The sequence below is a fragment of the Cetorhinus maximus genome, chromosome 10 (assembly GCF_964194155.1).
Source record: "Cetorhinus maximus chromosome 10, sCetMax3.hap1.1, whole genome shotgun sequence".
Lineage (NCBI taxonomy): Eukaryota > Metazoa > Chordata > Chondrichthyes > Lamniformes > Cetorhinidae > Cetorhinus > Cetorhinus maximus.
In genome coordinates, this window is record NC_135888.1 from 117,319,187 (window position 1) to 117,332,688 (window position 13,502).

The following is a 13,502-nucleotide window of genomic DNA, read 5'->3' on the forward strand; positions in this document are numbered from 1 at the left end:
CTGAGGCTGCGACAACTGGGGAGGTGCCAGTTCTGGAACTGGCCACTCCCTCCCAGGCGGGACCAGTACAGGCTCCACAGGCCAGAGGACTTCCCCCAAGGTCATCAACGCCAACAGGACAGCAGAGTCAGCAGGCTGTCTCACAAGCCACTCTGAGTGATGAGGCGGCACCTAGACATAGCACCCGCAAACGTAAGCATGGGTTTGTCACTGGTGATTTTGTGTTGGCCCTAGATTAGGGGAAAAATGGTTATGTACGTCTGAGCGACGTTTGTGTTTCATTTTGGACTGAATAAAGTCCACATTTCTGACCATGGCTGAGGGTGTTTCCTTTGTGCTGCTTTTGTATGTTTCACAGACATATCATGAGTGTTTGAGTGGACATTGATGTTTCTGTACTAAGCACTTAGTTGCAGCCGATAAGGTGGAAGATGTAGCACCTAAGTGCCACGTGTGGAAGCACCAGGCAATGCTGGTCCTGCTGATCCATGTGTGTGGAGCTAGCTGAAGGTTCGTTGGATTAAAGTGTCCCGGGTGTCCCTGCCTCCTTGGTGTAGTAGCGGGTCGGCGTGCTGCCCCTCATCATCGCCCTGTGCTTCCTCATCCTCTGAGGAACTGCTGGATTCATCATGTGCGCCTCATCCAGGGCGTAAAGGTCTTCATCATCAACTGCATCCCCCCTTTCCAGCGCAAGATTGTGCAGAGCGCAGCATGCTACCACTATCACAGAGACACGATCTGGGGGGTACTGGAGTGCGCCCCCTGAGCGGTCCAGGCAACGGAAGCGCATCTTGAGAAGACCGATGGCTCTCTCCACCACAGCCCTTGTGGTGCCGTGGCTCCTATTGTACCGCTGCTCAGCTTCTGTTCTTGGATGGCGGAGAGGCGTCATGAGCCACCTTCTGAGGGGATAGCCCTTGTCACCCACCAGCCAGCCATCTATCCAGCCAGGCTGGAGCACTGAAGAGCCCCGGCACCTGGGAGTGTCTGAGGATGTAGGCGTCGTGGGAGCTGCCTGGGTACCTTGCACAGACTTGTAGAATCAGCATCCTGTGATCACACACTATCTGCACGTTCATAGAGTGGAAGCCCTTCCTGTTGATGAAGACACCGGGCTCACCTGCTGGCGCCTTGATGGCCACATGTGTATAGCCTATTGCATCCTGGACACAGGGGAAGCCAGCAATGGCCGCGAAGCATCTGGCTCGCTGTGCCTGACTTGCCTGGTCGCAGCGGAAGTGGATGAAGGTCAATACCTGTCTGAACAGAGCGTCTGTAACCTGCTTGACACAAGTGTGGACAGCTGATTGGGAGACACCGCAAAGATCACCCACCGAGCCCTGGAAGGAGCCAGATGCATAGAAGTGGAGGGCAACTGTGACCTTCAGAGCCGCTGGCATGGGGTGTCCACCCACACAGTTAGGGGAGATCTCAGGGCCAATCATCTTACAGATATAGTTCACTGTCCCCCATGACAGTCGGAGCCTCCTTCGGCACTGCACCTCAGTCAAATTGAGGTAGCTGCTTTGCCGCCTGTAAACCCTGACAGCAGGATAGTGGCGTCTTCTGCGGCCCCTTCCACCTTGGACAACCTCTTGGCCCTGCGCCCCTTGTGTCTGTGCCTGGCCTCCCAAAGGTGGCTCCCCTAGAGGCTGATTGTCCAGTCCTGGCCTCCTCCTTATTCTATCCCTCCCTCCTCAAAGGAGCTGCCTCCAGTGGAGATGTCAGAACCCATACCCCCAGGCTAAATGGAGGCCTCCGGAAAGCTGCAGGCCCGATAAAGATTACTGTCTGCAGAGTGCTGAGCTGCAGCTTCAAAGTACAGAGAAAGCTATTGGAAATCGACCTGAACTGCTAACAATCACACAGGCAAGCTTAAAACACTTTCTGCATTAAATACTTCAGATAAAACATGAACAACTCCTCTGAGCCCACATATCCCGCCCGTGGATGAGGTTTATTAAAAAATCACTTACCCGCCTGCCCGTTGGGCCCGTGCGCCGAGCTGAAGTTCACACGGGCTCCTCAAAATCGGTGTCGATTGCTGAGTTAAGGGCCTTAACAAGGCCTTTAATTAATGGCAGGCGCGTGTCACGCTGCATAGCGCACCCGCCCACGTCAATATCGCGATGCCGCGCGCTGTCGTCGGGACACTCGCACGATGTCAGCGCTCGACATTTTAAGCGCTGACGTGCGGGCTCTGTCACCCACACGCCAGCCATAAAATTCAGCCCATGATTTAACTTTGGTCAAATTGTGCACTGATGGTGGTCGTACAAGCATGTTATGTGCCGAGGGGAAAAGCTTTATCTGATAAAGCATCTTGGAAGGAAATCCAAGGTTCTGTTTGGTTAGCCACAGCCTATTGGAGAATGGCCAAGTTAAATAAGTAAATCTTGTCGTTGTTCCAGGATTATTATTTGGAACCGGAAAGGATCTATGGCCTACAGGGAATGGGTCAGTCAGAAAGCTATGGGGAACTTGCAATTTGGGATTTCCTCACACACTGTGTAGTTTCAGCCCCCATGCATTTCGGTAACATCACTGATTGGGCCCCTGCCTAGAGGCCAGTCTGATTGACAAGCTGGGTCTCCAGTTGGAGACTGGTCAATGACAGCCATAACAGCAGGGATGGTGGCAGGGTCGATTAGAAGATAGGAGGTCAGTCAGGATGGGACAGGAGGGAGGAATTGATCTTTGAAGTGTCAATCAGGCCCTGAGGGGAAGTTTGATTGTTATGGTGAAGAGAAGGGGGGATGATCTGGGAGGAGGGGTGGTTGATTGCATTGGAGGAAGGTTGATCGAGGAGAGGAGGGAAATCGATCAGGGCTGAAGGTGGTTCGATCAGAGAGGTTTGATCAGTGGGGGAAGAGGGGCTGTCGATCGGAAGGGAGGACCGGAGGCCTGGTGGTGTGATGGTTTGGAATTTGGGGCATGGTGGTGTGATCAAAAGCCTCAGGATCATGGGGTATATGGGGTGTCTGATTGTGTGGGTTCCTCAGGCAGGCACCTGGATCCAGGAGGTAGGTGTGGAGACTATTACCTCCTGAATACACCAGTTTCTCACCTAAGTGAAGCTGCTAGATTTCCCATTACTTGAGAAACCCGGACGACTAGAGTTAAGATTGAAAAGCTGAATGACAACGAGGTTCACAGCTAAGTATCATAATTAAAGTTCCAACCTATATCCTTGGAGTGGGTAGGATGCCCACTCAACTTGCAGTGTCTGTTAAAGCCAGAAATAGATGAGTTAGAGGAGGGTTTGTGTCAGGAAAGTTAATTGAGATCTTAAGCCCCTATTTAACCCAGACCAGTTTGGTTTATTTTCGGCTAAAATTCAGGCCGTTGTGAGGAAGGAATTTTTTTTAATCAATCTAAATTTAGGGAAGTACTTTACATGGAAAATACTTTGACTTTCCCTTCAAATAAACATTCCCCTTGAAGCTTAGCTTTGTGCCTCTACTTTATATTTGAGCTACAGCGACTTTGGAAGTAATAATACTTCTACAATGCAGAAGGATTTGTGCAAAAAAAAGATGGAAACCTAGAGACACATCAGCACCCATAAAAAGAAAAAAATAGAATGTTTCATCAGAAGTGAATACAAAATAGCTGCTCAGATTTGTGAAAGTGGTTCACTGGTGCGATTGTAAGTAAGCTGTGTCAGAAAATTATCTGTACAACAGCTGCATAGCTAGCAGTAGTCCTTAGATATAGAATAGTAAGGGAAAACAAGATATATACATGAGGGAAAAATGTATCGAAATTTATGTTGATGGATGAGATGCAGTAAGGTGGAAGGAGGCTCAAGTGCAGGATAAACACTGGCATAACCCAATGTAAACACTGATATAACCCAGCGTGAACACTGATAACCCAACATAAACACTGGCATAACCCAATGTAAACACTGATATAACCCAGCGTGAACACTGATAACCCAACATAAACACTGACATAACCCAGTGTAAACACTGACATAACCCAGCGTAAACACTGATAACCCAACATAAACACTGACATAACCCAGTGTAAACACTGACATAAACCAGCGTAAACATTGATAACCCAACTTAAACACTGACATAACCCAGTGTAAACACTGACATAAACCAGTGTAAACACTGATAACCCAACATAAACACTGGCATAACCCAGTGTAAACACTGACATAACCCAGCATAAACACTGATAACCCAATTTAAACACTGACATAACCCAGTGTAAACACTGATAACCCAACATAAACACTGGCATAACCCAGTGTAAACACTGACATAAACCAGTGTAAACACTGATAACCCAACATAAACACTGGCATAACCCAGTGTAAACACCGGCATAACCCAGTGTAAACACTGATAACCCAACATAAACACTGGCATAACCCAGTGTAAACACTGACATAAACTAGTGTTAACACTGATAACCAAACACAAATAATGGCATAACCCAGTGTAAACACCAGCATGGCCCAGTGTAAACATTGGCATAACCCAGTGTAAACACTGATAACCTAACATAAATACTGGCATCACCCAATGTAAATGCTGGCATAATCCATCGTAATCACTTGCATAACCAGTGTAATCATTAATAAACCAGCATAAACACTAGCATAACCCTGTGAAATCACTGGCATAACCATAATGAAGAGGTAACAGAGGGTTGTTGAGGGCAATACTGTTGATGTGATGTACATGGACTTGAAAAAAGCATTTGTATAGTGCCGCACAACAGACTTGTGAGCAAAGTTATAGGTCATGGAATAAAAGGGAAAGTAGCAATATGGATACAAAATGGTTAATGGATGTTTTTTAGGCTGTAGGGATGTTTGTAGTGGAGTTCCCCAGGGGTCAGTGTTGGGATACTTGTTCTTCCTGATATATAAATGGATCTTGGTGTACAGGGAAAAATTTCAAAAATTGCAAATGATATGGCACTTAGAAGCATTGTGAACTGTGAGGAGGATAGTGTAGAACTTCAGAAGGACATAAACAAGTGGGTCGAAGTGGCAGTTGAAGTTCAATGTGCAGAAATGTGAAGTGATTCATTTTGGTAGGAAGAACATGGATAGACAATATAAAATAAAGGATACAAATGTAAAGGGGGTGCAGGAGCAGTGGAATCTGGGCACTTATGTACATAAGCCATTGAAGTTGGCAGGACAGATTGAGAGCGCGGTTAATAAAGCATATAGTATCCTAGGCTTTATTAATGGGCATAGAGTACAAGAGCAAGAAAGTTATGTTGAACTTGTATAAGACGCTAGTTCAGCCTCAGCATCCAGTTCTGGCAGCTACACTTTTGGAAAGATGTGAAGGCATTGGAAAGAGTGCAGAGAAGATTCATGAGAATAGTTCCAGGGATGAGGAACTTCAGTTATGAAGATAGATTGGAGAGGTTGGGATTGTTTTCCTAGTGGAGATTTGATAGAGGTATTCAAAATCATGAGGGGTGTGGACAGAGTATATGGGGAGAAATTGTTCCCACTTGTGAAAAGATCACAGAATCACAGCACAGAAGAGGCCCTTTGGCCCATCGAGTCTGCACCGACACGTGAGATACACCACCCCTACCTACCTAATCCCATTTACCAGCACTTGGCCCATATCCTTGAATGTTATGCCATGCCAAGTGCTCATCTAGATTCTTTTTAAAGGATGTGAGGCAACCCGCCTCCACCACCCTCCCAGGCAGTGCATTCCAGACTGTCACCACCCTCTGGGTAAAAAAGTTTTTCCTCACATCCCCCCTAAACTTCCTGCCCCTCACCTTGAACTTATGACCCCTTGTGACTGACCCTTCAACTAAGGGGAACAACTGCTCCCTATCCACCCTGTCCATGCCCCTCATAATCTTGTACACCTCGATCAGGTCGCCCCTCAGTCTTCACTGCGCCTATAAAAACAACCCAAGTCTATCTAACCTCTCTTCATAACTTAGATGTTTCATCCCAGGCAGCATCCTGGTGAATCTCCTCTGCACCCCCTCCAGTGCAATCACATCCTTCCTATAATGTGGTGACCAGAATTGCACGCAGTTCACCAGCTGTGGCCTCACCAAGGTTCTATACAACTCCAAGAGATCAAAAATGAGAGGGCACAGATTTAAAGTAATTGGCAAAATAAGCAAAAGCTACATGAGGAAAAACTTTCTCATGCAGTGAGTGGTTGGGATCTGACATGCACTGCCTGAGAGTGTGGTGGAGGCAGATTCAATCGAGGCATTCAAAAGGGAATTAGACTGTTATCTGAAAAGGAAGAATGTGCAAGGTTACGAGGAGAAGGCAGGGGCAGGGTGTTGGGGAGACCACATCTAAAGTACTGTGTACAGTTTTGGTCTCTTAAGAAAGGATTTAAATGTGTTGGAAGCAGTTCAGAGAAGGTTCACTTGACTGATACCTGGGATGTGGGGAGGGGGAAGGGGGTTATCCTTCCAGGAAAGGTTGGACAGACGTGCCCTGTATCCATTGAAGTTTAAAAGAATGAGAGGTGATCTTACTGAAACATATAAGGGGACTTGACAGGGTGGATGCTGAAAGGATGTTTCCCCTTGTGGGAGAAACTAGAGCTAGGGGACACAGTTTAAAAATATGGGGTCTCCCATTTAAGACGGAGATGAGAAGAAATCTTTTCTCTCAGAGGGTCATGAATCTTTGGAACTCTCTTCCCCAGAGAGCGGTGGACGTAGGGCCCATTAATATTTTTAAGACAGCGGTAGATAGATTCTCGACTAACAAGGGTGTCAAAGGTTATTGGGTGTAGGCGGAATGTGGAATTGAGGCCACAATCAGATCCACCATGATCTTATTGAAGTGGTAGGGTGTTGGGGTGGGATGTTGGAGGGGGTGGTGGGGGGGAGATTGTGGGTGTTGGGGGTTGGAGGACGGTGGATGGGGATAGGTTGGTTGGGCTTGGGGGGTTGTAGAGGAGGTTGGGGTGTGGCGGGAGGTCAGAGGAGTAGGCGGGAGGTTGGATAGGGGTGGGTGGGAGATTGGAGGAGGGTGGGGAGAGTTTGGGGATTAGGGAGGTTGGAGAGGAGTGGAAGGAATTTGGGGGTGGGGCGAGGTTGGAGGGGAATGGGCAATGGTTGGGAGGATGGGGGGAAGTTGTGGAGGTTGGAGGAGCTGAGGGTGGGGGTGTCACTTTTAAGCTTTAGTACCACAAAATTGAATACTGTACACTTCTCAAAATTTTCTTTTGAATTTAAATCAGCATATAGATAGCAGTCTCAATTTTTATTATGCCCTAAAGTGAATGCAATTCTGATGACATGCTGTGTTGAAAACGTGAGATTCTTGGCCCAATCAAAACAAATGTAAGAATCTAAAAACCAAGAGCGGTGCTAAACAGGGTGTTGACTCACTGTTGCCTGCTTTATCACTCTTGCAAAGTCTGGGAATTAAATCCCCATTTGTCATTAAGAGATTGCTTAAAGAAAGGTTTTACAAATCTTTACTCCACCCTAGATTCAACCCACCCTGCACCAACCTGTTCAAAATCTAGCAGCAGGTGGTCACCCTGCGAGACTAACATTTCTCTTAGGTTGAGGATTCCCGATCATCCATTTCAACTTTGGCACAAAAATCCATTGAAGTCCCAGAGAAACAGCATAAAGGGCTTTGACCATAAAGGGTCTTTATAGAAACCCAATCCTATGACTTAAGTGCTTCACTTGGGATTTTGCTGTCACGCTCCTTTTTTTGCTGTTGACCTTTCGTATTTATTGATTCCAATTTTTCCACTTAATTTGCCTGTTTCTCTCATGCCTCAAACAACAATTAGAATTAAAAACAAACTATTTGCACATTTATTTAGTATAAATGTAATGAAACATCATATGGGATCTGTGGATAGGTTGTTCGTTCACAGTGTAAAGCACAATTGTATGACAGTGGGTTGGTGTCAGAGCAGTCAGAATGGTAAGGTTGTATTAGCTATGGAGTTGAATTATTTTGTAAATGTAGTGAGTTCTTTCTAGCCATTTTCCTAGCATCAGTTGATTGCTCTGTAATTAATTATCCTTAGAAACTCAGCATTGAGCCTCCAATTTCACCATTGCTGCAGTCACTCGGTCTACTGCATGTAGGTGTAATGAAAGAAAGAAAAAACCTACATTTATACAGCACCTTTCATGATGTCCCAATCACTTTACAGCCAATTAAGTACTTTTGAGTTGTATTCACTGGTATAATGTAGGTACTGTTATCAACTGGCAGGGCAGGCTTGAAGGGCCTAATGGCCTACACTTGCTCTTATTATGTATTCCGTATGTCCTCCTAGATGGTTGAGATGAGCTGAGCTAGATGGCTTTTGTCATAAATAATAATCGTGCGAACAGAGGGTGGAATCTTGAGTTCTGATTATTTTGTTGCTAATGAAAGTTTACTGTGAGTGGGCTTTGTGCGGTGAGATTGCCAGGACAGGAGTGTGTAATGGGCTCATAGTTAATCAGTAACTTGTTTTACCTGCACATGATTCTCAAGGGTCTTTTCTGTTGACTTCAATCTTGTCCTTTTGTCTATTAACCTATTACCCCACCCTATCTTGGTACTTTTTATGAGTTTTTTTGAGGTAATGAAATATTGTGATAAAGTTGTGTTGCATAGTAGATATTGAAAATATATTGTAGTGAGAAGCAGCAATTAGCAGGGTCTTCAGACTTGCTAACTAAGAAAACACAGAGAATTTTGAACCATTCAGTCTCTGGCCTCTTAAAAGTAGTATCACACAGAGACACCTGAGGGCTCCAACACTTCTCACTGACAATAAAGATCTATGTTGTTCAATCATTCCAATTTGTTGCTCAGGAGTCATTTGATCTTTCCACCCTGTAAGATTACTGATAAAATAGAATCCAATTACATCCCTTACATGAAATTATTATATTGAATAATATCATGCACCCAGGCAAAAGAAAGTCTTCTTCTACTTCTACAGAATGGAACAAATCTTGTGCAGTATGCCTGAGTTGCAAGTATTGAATCCTTCTCCAAATATAAATTTACTGTCGCTAAAACTCAGAAAGAACAACACAGAGTTGGGAAAACGTGTGATGTAATGCAGAATCACTGAGAAGTACTCAGACTGATAGAAAGTGATAAAATTATCATGCATACTCTGTAACAGATTGTTAGGAGGCAGAAGGAACAGTGCAGCACATGGGGAAGAATTTTCCTGTCGGCGAGCGGGGGCGGGGCTCACTCGCCAACACATAAAATGACGTGCGGTGATGTCGGGTGGGAATCCCGACATCACCGCGTGTCATTTAGATTGTCAGTTCAGCAGGCGCACAACCACATCGGCTGCATGTCTGCCGAACTGTCAAAGGCCAATTAAGGCCATTAAGAAAGTAATTCAAGTTGTTAAGAATGCTGCCCATCCAACCTTAAGGTTGGCGGGCAGGCGAAGAGCCCAGGCATCCTTCGCATTTTTCATGGAACCTCATCCACGGGCGGGATGAGGTTTCATGCAGGGTTTATTAATGAAATAAAAATTTTTGAAAAAGTTAATGGACATGTCCCAACTCATGTGACAGTTTCATATGAGGGGACATATCCTTAAAATTTTTTTTCACCTTTATTTCATTTTCCAGAACTTAAACTAATCTCCCTGATGCGTGTGAAAGAGCGCAGGCCCTGAGTCAGGGGATTCCCCCACCCGCCTGCACATGGAGCGCACAGCGCTTCCAGGTGTGCGTCATGTTGGGCGGACCTTAATTGACCAGCCCAAGTAAAATGGTGGCATGCACCTGATCGGGGACGCCGATCAGGTTCGCGCTCGCTCCCGCCCGCCCGCCCCCACACAACCCCCTCCCCCAACGGGAAACTGCTTCTCACGACAAAATTCAGCCCATAAGTACCAGTAACACACCCTCTATTTTTTTTGCAGTGCATGGCTGATTCGGTTAAGTTCTTGAGCCCTTTTTTTGCATGGCCATGCAGACGCGATACTTTAAAAGGGCCAACTTGAGCTTTCAGGAACTTTTGGGTTACTAAACAAGCATGCAGCTTAGAGGGAACATTGGGAGCTATTCTCACATAGAGTCAAAGATAGATCGAGCATTCAGACTGATAAGGACAGAAAATGAGAAATAAATCAGACTGAAACTGTTTCGTGTTGTCACCATGGCTAGATGAGGTTTTGCTTCTCCCAAGAGTGACTTGAGGTAGTCAGTATAGTCAGTTTCTCTTGAAACTATTTATTAAGAACTATTTACAAGGATCTCATGGTAAGTACATGGTTTTCTGGACACAGTCTATTCTGTGCCTTGTTCCTTTGGATCTGCTTGGTCATTTAGCCCTGGTGTCACGCTTGCATCATCATTTACATTATTGTGTCATTAACATAACCATTAACCTCTTACTCAACAGAAACCATCCACAGATTGTCAAATTTAGGGGCCTCATTACTTGAAATATTTTAATTCATGGGGTCTAAAGAATTATGTATTTTTCATAATAAAGAAAAGCTAAGGGCAAGGTTTTGCAATAGTCTCGCGACAAGCTTGGTACACACAATGTTAAAGCATAACATCTCCCACATTAGTTCAAAATTTGTGAGTGAAACTAAATTGGGGATGTAATTCATACAGAGGACTACTGTTAATAAAGTACAGCAAGACATTAATAAACTTTCAGAATGGATGTTTAATTAGCAAATGAGCTTAATATAAATAAGTGTCAGCTCGTATCTTTTGGCATGGAGAGTAAAGGGGGCATGGACCACTTGGAAAAGAAGGGTGTGAAATTTCTCTGGTGGTTCTATGAAATATTAGTGCCACTTTCCTGGTACATCGCTGCCCGCTACCTATGTGGTCTACATGGTGTTCTGTCAGTAAAAGGGCATGTGCAGGGAAGTTCTCAGCATGCACCAGAAGGCAGTCAAAGTGCACTATTCTGATGTCACACTGTCCAACCAGCCAATACCATCATACCTAATTTTCCCCGTGCAGGTCCAGGGCAATGAATTTGTCAGTCACTCATTAATCACTCGTGTAGCTGAGAGATGGGCACATACTAGCATTCCTCAAAGAGCCAGACACCCAAAATGGTGGGAAGGCAATTTTTTAAGCATGTCTGCTATTGCAAACAATTTGGAAATATTCTGGAATGCTTTTGGAGGTGCTGTGTTGAGTTCCTGGATTTACCAGAGAATGGTGCTGCATCTTCACAGGGATGTCTGAGGAGGAGGTGACCTATCCATGCAAAGCCTGCGAAAGGTATGAGATCTGTAGCTGCAGTGTCTCAGTGTCTGCAACATGATAAGGACATGGAGAAAGGCTGAGGAGAGGGCAAGCTCTGCCTGATGCCCACTGCCAGCTTGGGGCCAAGCATCTCCATGCTCCTTGACAGTGACAGGAGGCTCTCTGGCCTGCCAGCCAATGCATCCAGCAGCTCAGGGCACATACCCAATGACTCTTTCTTGTATGCTGCCTCATCTGTGTCCGCTGTAGCAGAACTCATCTGCAACCACACCCTCTAGTGAGCTGGTACATGAACAATCCTTTCTCCCTGACCTGGCTGCAATCTACTCATGTTGATTACTCACCACATGCTGGTCCCAACTCTATTAGTAGCCTCCAAGGCATGTGCCAGTATTTGAACTCGTGGCAGGGAGTGATCACATGCAAGGCCTTTTCATTCGCACTGTGCTGATTTTCATTCTCTTTCTCTTTCGGCTGCTGGGGCTGGGCAGGCTGCAGTTGGATGTCTGAAAGCAGGAAGTCAGAAGGTGAAAGTTGGCATGAAGTGGGGGAGTGGATAGTGGGGTTAGAAGCAAGAGGGCCATGGTTGCCCTATCTGCAGCTGCACATCATGATGCACCACAGGATGAGGTGAGCTGGGAGTTGAGAAGGGGTATAAGGCAGAAACGTGAAATCATCCTCGATTTCGCAATGAAGCTGGATGACATGAGCTCTGCTGCAGCTGGCTGCCTGATGCAGTGAGCCATCTCCTTTGTTGGGGTCAGGTGCAGCTGTCCTTATCCTCTGCTTGTTCTGCTCTGCTTCCTTCTATTGCATACCACCTTATCCTGCAAGAGATAGGGAAGAATATAAGTTAGTGGTGTAGTGGCATTGTCACTGGGTAATGCTTTGGGGACCTGGGTTCAAATCCCACCATGGTCGATGATAACATTTGAATTGAATAAAAATCTGGAATTAAAAGACCATGCTGATTGTTGTAAAGAAGGAAATCTGCTGTCCTTACCTGGTCTGGCCTACATGTGACTCCAGACCCACAGCAATGTGGTTGACTGAGCAAGGGCAATTAGGGATGGGAAATAAATACTTCCCTAGCCAGTGATGCCCACATTCCATGAATGAATTAAAAAAAACTGTGTCTGTGCCATAGCTGGAGGAATGTGGAGAGGTGGGGTGTGCATTTGGCAATTTTGGAAGGTCTATGAGCGTGAGGTGGAGTATTGGGATCTTAGGCGTGAGTCCTAAGTGCCAGGGATCACTGATGGTTGTATCATGTGGTAGATTGAACAGTGTGAATGTTTGTGATGTGGTAGGTAGGAGATGTCATCTGAAGATGCATTCACTGACCTTGACCACACACATACGGTGATTAGACTTCTTGCGACATTCCTGCCAGGACCATCTGGCCCAGATGTTCCCATTTCCTTCCGAGGGTGAACCCCTGCAGAACTTTAGTGCCATATTTGACTCTTAGATGAGCTTTGAATCACATAATCATTGCCATCACTAAAACAGCCTATCACTCCCTCCACACCATCAACTGACTCCACCCCTGCCTCAGCTTGTCTGTTGCTGAAGTCCTCATTCATGTCTTTTTTATCTCTGGATTTGACTATTCTAATGCACAATGGCCTGTCTCCCACATTCTGCCCCCTCGAAACTCAAGATCATCCAATACTCTGCTGACTGTGTCCTAAGTCACACCAAATCTCATTCACTCATTACCCCTCGCTGACCTACACTGGCTCCTGGTTAATTTTAAAAATCTCAATTTTAAAATTCTCATCCTTGTTTTCAAATGTCTTCATGGCCATGCCCCTCCCTATCTCTGAAATCTCCTCCAGCCCTAGAACCTTTTGAGACTGCTCTAATTCCGGCCTCGTGAGCATCCCTAATTTTAATGGCTCCGCCATTAATTACCATGCCATCATTTCATTCTGGAATCCCCTCCCTAAACCTCTCCACCTCACTATCTCACTTTCATCCTTGAACATTCTCCATAAAATTTACCTCTTTGACCAAACGTTTGGTCACTTGCGCTAATACTTTCTTATGTGGCTCAGTGTCATATTTTGTTTTATTACGCTTCTGTGAAGTGCCTTGGGATCTTTTATGATGTCAAAGGCAGTATATAATTACAAGTTGTTGTTCTTATCTCAGAAGAGCAGTGCTTCACTCTGGCAGTGTTCTTACAGACCTGTGCTTCGCCAGTGGCTCATCTGAACTTCTCTCTAGAACTTTTTCACCTCAGGTTCCTTCCAGATTGCTGCAGGGGACATCACCCATATTTCCTAGCC